This window comes from Gossypium hirsutum, chromosome A11 (assembly GCF_007990345.1).
Source record: "Gossypium hirsutum isolate 1008001.06 chromosome A11, Gossypium_hirsutum_v2.1, whole genome shotgun sequence".
In the NCBI taxonomy this organism is placed as follows: domain Eukaryota; kingdom Viridiplantae; phylum Streptophyta; class Magnoliopsida; order Malvales; family Malvaceae; genus Gossypium; species Gossypium hirsutum.
The window spans coordinates 80,442,454-80,458,724 of NC_053434.1; positions in this window are offsets into that span (position 1 = coordinate 80,442,454).

Here is a 16,271-nt window from a genome sequence, read left to right on the forward strand (position 1 = left end):
AGTCACATAGGTAAATTACCGACTCAACACCAATATAAGCATACGCAATTAACCATACTCAAGACACTACCGATCTGTCCGCGATCACTCAAGTGTCGCACAATAGTGTCATAAGATTCGAATGTTTTTAGTCGCACACTCAGTGCTATAATCAACTCGCACACTTAGTGCTAGTAAAATCGCACACTATGTACATAATCAAATCGCACACTAGTGCTACATAGTCAAACCGCACTAGCCGCATGGTCATTCGCACACTTAGTGCATCATATCATTTCGCACACTTAGTGCAACATAGTCAAATCGCACACTTAGTGCTGTACAATTTAATCCGCGCACTAGCGCCAATCTCATGGTCATAATATTATACCCGCTCGTCTAGTCCGAATCAAACTCAGTACAACTTACCTCTTTCTTTCATTCATCATTTCATCACATACTACATGCATATATATATGTACATTTATCATTCCATTCAGCACAATACATAAACATATGACCATGGAATATACCAACTACATCTTAATGACTACTTTATGTTGGTAAAATAATTCCGAGTCGGCTACTCGATGACCTTCGATTTCCCCTGTTGACGTCTCTCCTTAGGTCTTGACTAAATAATACAAATAAGAGTATTCAATATTAACCCAATAACATGAATTTATTTATCACATTCGGCAATCACACATCATTAAATTCAAACCAAGATGTCATAATGACCACATATACACATATCCATATACTTAAGCTCATAATTATAATGTAATACATGTACCCATTAAGTATATTGCGAATATACTTAATCATACATACACCTAACCAAACAATTTCCTAAAATCTCATATCATTTATACACTAGGCCGAATACTCTCACCAAGTTCACCTATATCTTCAACAATTCCTTCATTGATCAAACACATATTCGGCTAAAGAAATGGCAATTTAGCAACCTTCGATTAGTACTTAACTTTACCACATATCAAATAACTCATTTCCTTACTCATGTGACCACGTATATTCGGTCATGCATACACACATAAAATCAATTTGGAGACTCTATCAATCCAACATACATTCGGCACCTATCCACCATTCTACCAAGCATGTAATATTCAAACACAACCAAACTTACATTCGGCCCTAGCTCATAACAAGGTAGCCGATTCTTTTATAGTTCAAACACTCCTCTATCGTCTTTCACCTAACTTTAACATGAAACAACAAAACTCACCATTTCTCATCCAAATAACATGAACAACAACCATTCCTTGAACACTTTCTCATGACCGATTGCTCATGTTATCAACAAGATTCAAGATTTGAACATGGGCTATTTAAAACATGCATGCATCTCAAAGACAACATCAAACATACCTTAGTCTAGCAAACCACCATAGCCGATTTTCTCAAGCTTTTCCCCCTTCCTTTCTTTCCTCTATTCGGCCAAGGATGTTCAAGAATGAACACTTTTTTTCTTTCTTCTTTAGAACATTCGGCCAAGGAGAAATGAAGAAAGATGGACACTTTTTTTTTGTTTTCCTTCTTACTTTCACGGCAAAAGGGGAGGAAAGAAACAATTACCACACATCCTTTCCTTTTTCCATTTCTTTATTCCCCATACTTCTTATTATATTTTATCCTACATACCTCACTAGGCCAACATGTTCCCAACATGTTTCCACCCATAGCATGGCCGGCCACTACATATTAGGGAGGGGAATTTGACATGCAAGTCCCCTTTTTCTTCCCCATGCACTAATAGGTCCTCATGCATTGACCTATCACATTTTAAAATTTTCTCATATATGTCCTATTGACTAAATTCACATGCAATCGACTAAATCGAAGCTTGAAATTTTCACACAATCATGATTACATATTCTAGACAATAAACATCACATTCAAACCTTTCGGTGACTCGGTTTAGCGGTCCCAAAACCACTTCCCGACTAGGGTAAATTTTGGGCTGTTACAACTCTCCCCCACTCAGGAAATTTTCGTCCCCGAAATCTTACCAGTAAGTAGGTTTGGGTATCGTTCTTTCATCGAGCTCTCGGTTTCCCAAGTAGCTTCCTCGATCCCGTGTTTGAGCCATAACACCTTTACTAACGGAACCCTTTTGTTTCGCAACCCCTTCACTTCACGAGCTAGGATACGCATCGGCTCTTCTTCATAACTCATATCAGCCTGAATTTCAACCTCCAACGGACTAATTATGTGCGAAGGATCAGATCTATAGCGCCGAAGCATCGAAACAGGAAAGACGTCGTGAATCTTTTCAAGTTCAGGGGGCAAAATCAATCTATATGCAACCGGCCCCACTCGTTCGGAAATTTCGTACGGCCCAATGAATCTCGGGCTCACCTTGCCTTTACGGCCAAATCTGAGTACCTTCTTCCAAGGTGACACTTTAAGAAACACTTTATCTCCCACCTGATATTCAATGTCCTTTCGTTTTAAATCCGCATACGATTTTTGACGATCTGTGGCTACCTTCAGACTCTCACGGATTACCTTTACTTTTTGTTTGGCATCTTTAATCAAATCAACTCCGAAAATTTTACTTTCACCAAGCTCGGTCCAAAACAATGGCGTACGGCATTTACGACCGTACAAAGCCTCATACGGTGCCATCTTAATACTTGATTGAAAACTATTGTTGTAAGCGAATTCAATCAAAGGTAAATACCGTTCCCATGAACTACTGAACTCGAGGATGCAACATCTCAACATATCCTCAAGTATCTGAATTATCCGCTCGGATTGACCATCGGTTTGGGGGTGAAAAGCAGTGCTAAAATGCAGCTGGTACCCAAAGCTTCTTGCAATTTCTTCCAAAATCGTGAGGTAAATCTCGGATCTCTATCCGACACGATAGAAATAGGTACTGCATGTAATCTCACAATCTGAGAGACATAGAATTCGGCTAGTTTATCTAATGAAAGATCTGTACGCACGGGGATAAAGTGAGCCGGCTTAGTCAGTCTATCAACCACAACCCAAATTGCATCCTTCTTACTTGCGGACAATGGCAGTCCGGACAGAAAGTCCATTGTGACTCGGTCCCATTTCCACTCGGGTATCATGATCGGCTGAAGTAACCCGGAAGGCACTTGATGTTCCACTTTCACTTGTTGACATATTAAACATCTCGAAACAAAGTCGGAGATGTCTCGTTTCATACCATGCCACCAAAACCGACGTTTCAAGTCGTTGTACATTTCGTGCTCCCCGGGTGAATTGACATTCGGCTACAATGGGCTTCGTTCAGAATCATCGGAATGAGTTCCGAATTCCTTGGAACACACAAACGACTTCTAAACCTCAAACAACCATCATCATCAATCTGAAACTCTGATTCCTTGTTCGGAACACACTCAGCTCGTTTTGCAACCAATTCATCATCGACTTCCTGAGCTTCAAGAATTTGATGAGTCAATAATGGTTTGGCTTTAATTCAGCTACTAACACATTGTCAGGTAGAACAGACAAGTGTACATTCATCGCTCGCAAAGCAAACAGTGATTTCCGGCTTAAGGCGTCCGCAACCACATTAGCCTTTCCCGGGTGGTAATCAATGACAAGCTCGTAATCTTTCAACAACTCAAGCCAACGTCTTTGTCGCAGATTCAAGTCTCGTTGCGTCATCAAATATTTGAGACTTTTGTGATCCGAAAACACATGGCACTTCTCACCAAACAAATAATGTCGCCATATTTTCAATGCAAACACAATGGCGGCTAGTTCGAGATCATGGGTCGGATAATTTCTCTCGTGTGGCTTCAATTGTCTTGACGCATAGGCCACAACTCGACCTTCTTGCATCAATACGCAACCCAACCCAAGTAGGGATGCGTCACTATAAATGACAAACTCTTTACCCGATTCGGGTTGCACCAAAATTGGAGCTTCAGTCAAATGAGTTTTCAGTTGATCGAAGCTTTTCTGACATTTCTCCGTCCATTCGAACTTAACATCCTTCTGAAGTAGCTTCGTCATTGGTGTGGCTATCATCGAGAAACCTTTGACAAATCGTCGGTAATAACCGGCGAGCCCTAGAAAGCTCCGGACTTCGGTAACATTTCTCGGAGGCTTCCAGTTAAGTATGGCTGAAATTTTGCTCGGGTCAACTCGAATACCCGATGCGGATACCACATGACCCAAGAAGCTAACCTCTCTTAACCAGAACTCACATTTACTGAACTTAGCATATAACTGCTTATCCGCAAAATTTGCAACACTTGCCTCAGATGCTCAGCGTGTTCGGTCTCATCTCTTGAATAGACCAAGATGTCATCAATAAACACAACTACGAACCGATCCAAATACGGTCTGAAGATCCGATTCATCAAATCCATAAACACCGCAAGGGCATTAGTGAGCCCAAACGGCATCACTAAGAACTCGTAGTGACCGTACCTCGTTCTGAAAGCAGTTTTGGGTACGTCCGAATCTCAAATCCGCAACTGATAATAACCCGATCTCAAATCTATCTTTGAAAACACCGATGCTCCCATTAATTGATCAAACAAATCATCAATACGCGGTAACGGATACTTATTCTTTATCGTCACTTTATTTATTTGACGATAGTCAATGCACCACCTCATGGTTTCGTCCTTCTTTTTCACGAACAATACTGGTGCACCCCAAGGTGAGAAACTTGGTCGAGCGAAATCTCTATCCGTCAATTCTTGCAACTGAGCTTTCAACTCTTTTAACTCGGTTAGTGCCATACGATACGGAGCGATCGAAATTGGCGTAGTTCCAGGTACAAGCTCAATACCAAACTCTACCTCCCGAACAGGTGGCAAACCCGGTAATTCTTCAGGAAAAACATCCGGGTATTCACAAACCACCGGCACCGATTCGGGTTTCTTTTCTAACTCCTTGTCATCAAGTACATACGCGAGGTATGCTTCGCACCCTTTCCTTACATATTTCTGGGCCAACATTGCTGATATTACAGCTGGCAACCCCCTTAAGTCCGCAGACTCAACTCGGATTATTTCGTTATTTGCGCACCTCAAATCGATAGTCTTGCTTTTGCAATTCACAACCGCATCATGCGCGGTTAACCAATCCAAACCAAGAATAACATCAAACTCGTCGAACGGCAAAAGCATCAAATCGGCCGGAAAACAGGATTATCGGATTATTAGAGGGCATCTCTTACACACTTTATCAACAAGTACGCATTGACCCAAAGGGTTTGATACTCGAATTACGAGCTCAGTAGACTCAACAGGTAGAGTCTTACTGGTTGCTAAGGTTTCGCATACATATGAATGAGTAGAACCAGGGTCAATCAATGCAATCACATTAGTATCAAAGAGAGTGAAGGTACCAGTGATGACGTCGGGGGAGGATGCCTCCTCTCGTGCGCGAATGGCATATGCTCTAGCAGGAGTACGGTTTTCGGCTCGATCGGCCGTATCAGAGGCCCCCCTCTGACTACCACCCCTGCCTCCTAAAATTCTCGGTGGTCTACCTCTAGATGTCACTCCACTAGGTCTTGCACCTTGAATCTTATTCTTCTCATCCAGCTCCGTGCAATCTCTAATGAAGTGGTCCTTCGAACCGCATCCGTAACAGGCCCTGCTAGTAGACTTGCCCCAACATTCACCTAGGTGTCGTCTTCCACATTGGGGACATTCAGGTTTCTCGTGACGATTATTGCCCACACTAGCTACCGAAGTAGCTCGGGAGCCCATCGATGGTCTTGCCCTGATGGAAATTCCCGCAGTCGCCCTCGACTTATTAATGTCCTCCCTGAACTTCTTTACAGCTGAGAACGGAGCTTTACCCGTCGATCTTTTACGATAATCTCTAGCTTCAAATTCAGCCTTCCTCTTCTCCTTTCCAAGTTCTTCCGCCTTGCAGGCTCGTTCGACTAGTGTTACGAATTCCTTTATTTCCAAAATACCCATTAGTAGCTTTAAATCTTCATTCAATCCTTCCTCGAATCTTTTGCACATAGCAACCTCATCAGCTACACACTCCCGGGCATACCTACTGAGTCTTACGAATTCATGTTCGTATTCAGATACAGTCATACGGCCTTGCTTGAGTTCCAAGAACTCCTTACGCTTCTGATCAATGAACCGTTGGCTAATAAATTTCTTCCGGAATTCCGTTTGAAAGAAGTCCCAAGTTACTCACTCGTTCGGGACTATGGAAATCAAGGTCCTCCACCAATAGTAGGCTGAGTCTCGCAAAAAGATACAGCACATTTTAGACATTCATCGGGTGTGCATGACAATTCATCGAACACCCGAATGGTGTTATCAAGCCAGAACTCGGCCCTTTCGGCATCATCAGTTACTATGGCCTTGAACTCCTCAGCCCCACGCTTCCTAATCAAGTCTACAGGTGGCTTACTCAGCCTCACAGGATCAGCGACTGATGGCATTACAGGCTCTTGGGGTGGATTATTCAAATTTGGGAATTGTTGGACAGCCGGGTTGGTTCGGGCATATTGCACGACGCACTCATTCATCATGGTAAAGAAGGCTTGTTTAGCCCCCTCACCTTGATTATTCGCAGATGACTGAGGTTCAACAGGCGGCGTCCCTTGTGCAGGAGCAGCCGCTACGCTCTCAATGTCATCCGCTAGGGTTCTTTCTTCACCGGGCTCCATTTACTAATCAAAACAAAAACATTTCAACCGTCGGAAGCCATCACACATTTAAACATTAACATTCGGCATGTATAGCTAGACTCATACGCGCTATGGTAGTCCTAGAACCGACTAAACCATAGCTCTGATACCAATAAAATGTAACACCCCGAACCCGAAACCGACACCGGAGTCGAACACGAGGTGTTAACTGACTTTAACCCCTTACAAAATTTATTTTCCAGACACTGCCCAATCTGTGTACTAGTCGTTTTAAAAATCATATCTTGAGTTTCGTAACTCGAAAATCAGTTTCGTAATTTTTCCCAGAAACTAGACTCATGTGCTCATCTATGTATTTTTTTCTAGAATTTTTGGTCGGGCAAATTAGTACAGTTTATTAGTCAAATTCTCCCAAGTTGCAGGGGTCGACTACACTGACCTTTTCCCATTACGAATTGGATATCTCCCTGCACGGGGCTTCAATACTGATGCCGTTTGTTTCTATGAAAACTAGACTCAGAGACGAATCTGTAAATTTATGGTACGACCCCTAATTATCTCTGGTTAATTTATTATGAATTTCCAAAGTCGGAGTAGGGAATCCAGAAACCGTTCTGGCCCTGTCCCACAAAAATCTGATTATCTCTTAATATACTGCCATATGATCTTTTCGTCACTTCCTCATGAAAACAGACTCATCGGGCTTCGATTACATAATTTATTCATCAATTAACTCCACTCCTACTATTTTTAGTGATTTTTCAATCTCATGACACTGCTGCTGCCAGCATCTGTTACTAAAGTAACTAGGTCCATTTCATGCCTACCCTTGATCCAACTCAATCGAACATTCGTGCCATTTTCGCATGGCTTAAAGTTTACATGCCAAAGTTCAAACACAACGTAATAGCTTATACATGCCAAAATGTTCTTCTAAGCCAACTAAGAAGAAAGTACCAAAACTTGCTATCCGGTGTGATGACTTCGATGACGGCCCGATCACGCAAAAAGAGATGTGTCCAAGAAACCTAGAATAGGTGACAAGGAAACACCGAGTGAGTTTATAACTCAGTAAGTCATAAGCTATGCACTACCATCCATCAATAACATTATCACAAGAGAAAACAAAATGGAACGAGGCTAATTACTCCATCCATTCCGAACCATACCATAGTTCCTCCAACCTATCGATTCAATTTCATATCAATTCATGCATTCACATTCCATATACTCATCAATAGGACATTGAAGCATTTTCATAAATCAATTTATTTTCGTTACAATCAAACGACTAAACGGCCTTTCACCCATCCTACGATAAATTTTATGTACGTGACTTCAAGTATAGTTGTCACATAGGTTCAAACTTACCGAGCTCAACACCAAGTATAAGCATAGCGCATATTAGCCATGTACTCAAGACACTTACCCGATCCGCTGTCCGCGATCGACTCAATAGTGTCGCACACATAGTGTCCATAATGATTCACGAATGTATTTTTAGTCCGCACACTCAATGCTATGTAATCAACTCGCACACTTAGTGCTACGTAATCAAATCGCACACTTAGTGCTACATAATCAAATCGCACACTTAGTGCTACATAGTCAAACTCGCACACTTAGTGCCGCATGGTCAATTCGCACACTTAGTGCATCATATTCATTTCGCACACTTAGTGCAACATAGTCAAATCGCACACTTAGTGCTGTACAATTTAATCCCGCGCACTTAGCGCCAATCTCATGGTCATAAATAGTTATACCCGCTCGTCTAGTGCCGAGATCAACAACTCAGTACAACTTACCTATTTTCTTTTCATTCATCAATTTCATCATCACATACATACATGCATATATATATATGTACATTTATTCATTCCATTCAGCATCAATACATAAACATTATGACCATTTGGAATAATACCAACTACATGCTTAATGACTTACTTTATGTTGGGTAAAATAATTCCGAGTCGGCTACTCGATGACCTTCGATTTCCCCTTGTTGGACGCCTCTCCTTTAGGTTCTTGAGCTTAAATAATACAAATAAGAGTATTCAATATTTAACCCAATAACATGAATTTATTTATCACATTCGGCAATCACACATCATTAAATTTTCAAACCAAGATGTCATTATATGACCACATATACACATATCCATATACTTAAGCTCAATAATTATAATGTAATATCATGTGCCCACTTTAAGTATATTGCCGAATATACTTAATCATACATACACCTAACCAAAACAATTTCCTAAAATCTTCATATCATTTATACACTAGGCCGAATACTCTCACCAAGTTCACCTATATTCTTCAACAATTCCTTCATTGATCAAACACATATTCGGCTAAAGAAATGGCAATTTTAGCAACCTTCGATTTAGTACTTAACTTTTACCACATATCAAATAACTCATTTCCTTACTCATGTGACCACGTATATTCGGTCATGCATACACACATAAAATCAATTTGGAGACTCTATCAATCCAACATACATTCGGCACCTTCATCCACCATTCTACCAAGCATGTAATATTCAAACACAACCAAACTTACATTCGGCCCTAGCTCATAACAAGGTAGCTGATTCTTTTTATAGTTCAAACACTCCTCTATCATCATTCACCTAACTTTTACATGAAACAACAAAACTCACCATTTCTCATCCAAATAACATGAACAACAACCATTCCTTGAACACTTTCTCATGACCGATTGCTCATGTTATCAACAAGATTCAAGATTTGAACATGGGCTATTTAAAACATGCATGCATCTCAAAGACAACATCAAACATACCTTAGTCTAGCAAACCACCATAGCCGATTTTCTCAAGCTTTTCCCCCTTCCTTTCTTTCCTCTATTCGGCCAAGGATGTTCAAGAATGAACACTTTTTTTCTTTCTTCTTTAGAACATTCGGCCAAGGAGAAATGAAGAAAGATGGACACTTTTTTTTTGTTTTTCCTTCTTACTTTCACGGCAAAAGGGGAGGAAAGAAACAATTACCACACATCCTTTCCTTTTTCCATTTCTTTATTCCCCATACTTCTTATTATATTTTATCCTACATACCTCACTAGGCCAACATGTTCCCAACATGTTTCCACCCATAGCATGGCCGGCCACTACATATTAGGGAGGGGGAATTTGACATGCAAGTCCCCTTTTTCTTCCCCATGCACTAATAGGTCCTCATGCATTGACCTATCACATTTTAAAATTTTCTCATATATGTCCTATTGACTAAATTCACATGCAATCGACTAAATCGAAGCTTGAAATTTTCACACAATCATGATTACATATTCTAGACAATAAACATCACATTCAAACCTTTCGGTGACTTGGTTTAGCGGTCCCGAAACCACTTCCCGACTAGGGTAAATTTTGGGCTGTTACATCCCATGTAGCTTCTTCTACTCCATGCATTTCCCACAACACCTTCACAAGTGCAACATTTTTATTCCTTAGTTGTTTGACCTCTCGAGCTAAAATCTTAATTGGTTCTTCTTCGTAGGTCATATCTGGTTGTAGTTCAATTTCTGTCGGTGAAACTACATGTGAAGGATCTGAACGATACCGATGTAACATAGATACGTGGAACACATCATGAATCTTCTCTAATTCAGGTGGTAATGCTAACCGATATGCTACCGGTCCAACTTTTTCAATTACTTCATACGGCCCAATAAAACGCGGACTTAATTTGCCCTTCCATCCAAATCTAAGGACTTTCTTCCACGGAGACACCTTTAAAAATACTTTATCACCAACTTGAAATTCAATGTCCTTTCGTTTTAGATCTGCATAAGATTTCTGTCTATCTAAAACAGCTTTCAAACAATCTCGAATTACTTTCACTTTTTCTTCAGTTTCTTTTATTAGATCAACTCCATAAATCTGATTTTCCTTGAGTTCAGTCCAATACAGAGGCGTTCGACACTTACGACCATACAATGCTTCATAAGGTGCCATTTTCAAGCTCGTCTGATAACTATTGCTGTAAGCAAATTCTACCAACGGCAAATATCTTTCCCAACTTCCTTGAAATTCCAATACACAACATCTGAGCATGTCTTCAAGAATTTGAATTACTCTCTCTGATTGTCCATCAGTTTGTGGATGAAAAGCAGTTCTGAAATTTAACTTTGTACCTAACGCGTCTTGCAACTTTTGCCAAAACCGCGAGGTAAACCTTGGATCTCTATCTGAAATAATCGACAATGATATTCCGTGTAATCTAACAATTTCTCTAATATACAGTTTAGCCAACTTGTCAAGAGAATAATCCGTACGTACCGAGATAAAATGAGCCGACTTAGTTAATTTGTCAACTATTCCCAGATGGCATCTTTCTTTCCTGGAGTCAATGGTAATCCTGAAACAAAATCCATAGTAATCCGATCCCATTTCCATTCAGGAACCATAGTAGGCTGAAGTAATCCCGAAGGCACTTGGTGTTCAGCTTTCACCTGTTGACAAATTAAGCATTTGGACACAAACTCTGATATATCTCTTTTCATTCCATTCCACCAATACATTTTCTTCAAGTCATTATACATTTTCGTACTACCCGGATGAATCGAGAAATAACCACTATGTGCTTCCTGTAGGATCTTTTGAATCAATTCCTCATTCGTCGGTACACAAATCCGATCTTTAAACATTAAGGACCCATCAGAACCAATTTTGAAATCTGACTTTGTATCAACTTCACACTGTTTTATCTTGGCTTCCAAATCTTGATCATTTTTCTGAGCTTCAGAAATCTCTTGCAAAAACATTGGTTTTGCTCTTAACTCTGCTAGAACCGAACCATCATCTGACACTTTCAACTGAGTGTTCATAACTCTCAAAGCAAACAACAACTTTCTGCTCAAAGCATCAGCAACCACATTCGCTTTTCCCGGATGATAATCAATAACAAGCTCGTAATCTTTCAATAATTCCAACCATCTTCGTTGTCTCAAATTCAAGTCTTTTTGTGACATCAAGTACTTAAGACTTTTGTGGTCGGTATATACCCGACATTTTTCACCATACAAATAATGTCGCCAAATTTTCAAAGCAAACACCACCGCAGCCAATTCCAAATCGTGAGTAGGATAATTCCTCTCATGAGGTTTTAACTGCCTCGAAGCATATGCCACCACTTTTCCTTCTTGCATGAGCACACACCCCAAACCATTTAGAGAAGCATCACTATACACTACAAATTCTTTACCTGATTCGGGCTGTACTAACACTGGTGCCTCTGTTAATAACTTTTTCAATTCTTCAAAACTCTGTTGACATTCTTCCGTCCATTCAAATTTAACATCCTTTCGGAGTAATCTAGTTATAGGAGCAGCAACTGTAGAAAATCCATTTACAAACCGCCGATAATACCCAGCTAGCCCCAAGAAACTTCTAACTTCGGTTACATTTTTCGGTGGTTTCCAATCAATAATGGCTGAAATTTTACTAGGATCAACCCGTATACCATCACCTGAAACAATATGACCCAAAAATCCAACTTCTCGAAGCCAAAATTCACTTTTACTAAACTTAGCATACAACTGCTTATTTCTCAAAGTTTGCAAAACTATCCTCAAATGCTCAGCATGCTCTGTATCATCTTTTGAATAAATTAAAATATCATCTATAAACACCACAACAAATTTGTCCAAGTATGGCCGAAATATGCGATTCATTAAATCCATAAACACAGCAGGAGCATTTGTCAATCCGAATGGCATAACTAAAAATTCATAATGACCATACCTTGTTCTAAAAGCAGTTTTAGGCACATCCGACTCTTTTACCCGCAGTTGGTAATACCCAGATCTCAAGTCAATCTTTGAAAACCATGTCGCTCCTTTTAGCTGATCAAACAAATCATCAATTCTTGGCAACGGATACTTGTTTTTGATTGTCACCTTGTTTAACTGCCGATAATCAACACACAACCTCATAGAACCATCCTTCTTTTTCACAAATAACACGGGAGCACCCAAAGGTGAAAAACTCGATCTCACAAAACCTTTATCAGTCAACTCTTGCAACTGCGACTTTAATTCCTTCAACTCTACTGGTGCCATTCTATACGGAGCAATCAAAATCGGAGCTGTTCCCGGTATCAAATCAATACCAAATTCTACTTCCCTGACTGGAGGCAAACCCGGTAATTCTTCTGGAAATACGTCCGCAAATTCACACACAATCGGCACTGATTCAACTTTCTTTTCCACTTCTTTTGTATTAATTACATACGCCAAATAAGCTTCATAACCCTTTCTCAGATATCTTTGAGCCGACATTGAAGAAACCACACTAGGCAATGCCTCTGATTTATCTGATTCAACCCGTAGAGTTTCACCATTTCCACACTTTAATTCTATAATCTTTTCTTTGCAATTTATTTTAGCATCATGCAATGTCAACCAATCCATACCCAAAATAACATCAAACTCATCAAACGACAACAACATTAAGTCAGCCGAAAAGTAATGATCCCGAATCATTAAAGGACATTTCTTACATACTTTATCGACAGTCACACATTTGCCTAACGAATTCGACACTCTAATCATAAATTCTGTGTTCTCAACAGGTATATTCATACTAGACACCAATTTCATGCACACATATGAATGAGTAAAACCGGGATCAATCAAAGCAATAACATTAACATTATAGAGGGAAAATGTACCGGTAATCACATCAGGTGAGGAAGCATCTTCACGTGCTTTAATAGCATAAGTTCTAGCCGGAGCCCTTCCTTCAGGTCTAACTAGTGCATCCCTGGCTTCATTCTTACTACTTACTTCGCTCCCAGCTTTTCTTGGATATCTTCCTCTCGAATCCGCCCCACTTGTTTTTGTATTCTGAAATTTTTCTTTTTCAGCTCTCTCTGGGCAGTCTCTAATAAAATGATCCGAAGAACCACATCGAAAACATTCATTTGCTCTACACGGGCCAAAATGATTTCTACCAAACCCTGGCACTCAGGTTTAACAGATCTCGAGTTCCCTACACTGGCTGCCGAAGTAGTCTGGGATTTAGGACCCACATTTTTCTTCTTATAATTCCCATATGATTTCCCAGCTGAAGCTTGGGAACGAGGATTCATATTCCTTAACTTTCTAGGTTGCTGTGAAATGAACCGCTCATCGGTCTTTTCTTCCAATTTCTAGTCTCAGCCTCTACCTTTTCTTTTCTTTAAGTAAGTCTTCGGCCTTACAAGCTCGATCAACCAATACTACCATTTCTTTTAATTCAAGAATTCCAACAAATACCTTGATGTCTTCGTTGAGCCCGTCTTCAAATCGTCGGCACATCTTGGCCTCTGTAGGAACATACTCTTTGGCATACTTACTTAATCGAACAAACTCTCTTTCATATTCTGTAACCGTCATATTACCTTCCTTCAGCTGAAGAAATTCTTTACGCTTCTGATCAATAAATCTTTCACTAATATACTTCTTCCGAAACTCTTCTTGAAAGAATTCCCAAGTTATTTTCTCTTTCAATACCACCGAAATCAAAGTCTTCCACCAATTATAAGCTGAATCCCTCAACAAAGATATAGCGCATTTCAAACATTCTTCAGGTGTACAAGATAATTCGTCAAATACCCGGATTGAATTTTCAAGCCAGAACTCTGCTCTCTCGGCATCATCATCAATATTTGCTTTAAATTCTTCGGCCCCTTGCTTGCGAATTCTATCAACTGGAGTTCTGTAAAATTTCATCAGATCCATACCTTGAGGCATCGGGGGTACAGGTTGAGGAATTGGGGGAGGTGGGGGGAGGTTGTACATTTGGGTTCGTACGAATGAACTCAGTGTACCATGCACTCATCATTTGGAGAAAGGCTTCCCGACCCCTTTCTCCTCCTCCCTGACCAACAGTGGGAGGTGGATTTTTAGTCTGCGCTGCTCCTTCAGCCGGAGCTGGCGCATTACTCTCTACTTCATCTACCACAGCTGGATCGGGATCCATTTACTATAAAAAAATCATTTAAAAAGGTCAGAAGTCGTCACACTATCACAATTTATACATATGGCATGTATAGCAAAATCCGTACATACAACACGTAGTCCGAGAACTGACTAAACCTGCTCTGATACCACTAAATGTAACGCCGCCACGCCCGAGACTATCGCCGGAGTCGAGTATGAGGTGTTACTAAGCTTAGTTTAACATTTTTAGAACTTTGGATTATTGTTTCTACATTCACAGCTTTTAAGCTACTTGCGTCACAGTCACAAGAAAAATCATATCTCGAGTTACGAAACTCAAAATCAAGATCCGTAAATTTTACCTGAATCTAGACTCATATACCTATCTACTACTTTTTTTTCTAGAATTTTTGGTTGGGCCAATTAGTACAGTTTATTAGTTAAAGTTACCCCTGTTTCAGGACTCGACCGGTCTGACCTCTGTTTACTACGAACCACATTTCTCTTTGGAAAAAATTCATATGACTATGAGATTTGTTTCTACTAAACCTAGACTCAATAAGGATTCTGAGGATATAAAATATACCACCTAATTATATCTTTATAATTTATGATGAATTTCTAAAGTTGGAACAGGGGATTCAAAAACTGCTATGACCCTGTTTCACTAAAATTCAAATATCTTCTAACATATAATTCCTTTACCTGTTTCATTTGTTTCATGTGAAACTAGACATAATAAGATTCAATTTGATATGTAGTCTATCACCAAATTCAATTTCTATGATTTTTAGTAAATTTTCAAACTCGCATAAGTGTTGCTGCAGTATTCTATTTATGGCAAATTTCATCCTTTTTATGAGTTTTTATGCACTAAGTATCTTAATAGTTTTCCTTAACATCAAACATAATCTACACTAACCATTTTCATAATTTATCATTATCAAGCATTTCCTCAACCATTCCACAACCATACCATAAGATCATTTTCACAAAATAGGTATATTGCTATACATGCCATACTTAAATTTACAAGCCATTTACCAAAAGTCTTCCGGATAGTGTGACTGAGCCTTCGACCTATCCCGACTCCTGAGCTAGCTTGTCCAAAACTACAATGAGTAAGAAGGAGGGAGTAAGCATAAATGCTTAGTAAGTTCATATGCAAATAATAAGTAACATAACAAACAGTTATACCAATCAACATTAGCATACATCACTAAAACACATATCACATTTCTAAACATCATTCCTCATCATCTTATTACCTTATAGTGGTTGTATCAATACTCAACCCGAGGGTTAAATACATACCTGTCCAAAATAACCATTTCACATCACTCACCAATACTTCTCTTTACATCTCGAATATTCCTCCATTGAGTAGAACTTTACCCGTTGAACACATCGGAATATAATTCAGATACATGGATAATTTGCATATAAGTGCCACATATTCAATCAAGCAATCATGTAACCCGCCCATAAGCGAACTCAGACTCAACTCAACGAGCTCGGGCGTTCGCATCCATAAGTGAACTCGGACTCAACTCAACGAGTTCGGGCGTTCGCATCCATAAGTGAACTCGGACTCAACTCAACGAGTTCGGATGCCTAGTTACATCTCACGAACTCGGACTCAACTCAACGAGGTCGGATGCTCAACCATCCTAGTGACATGTCACTT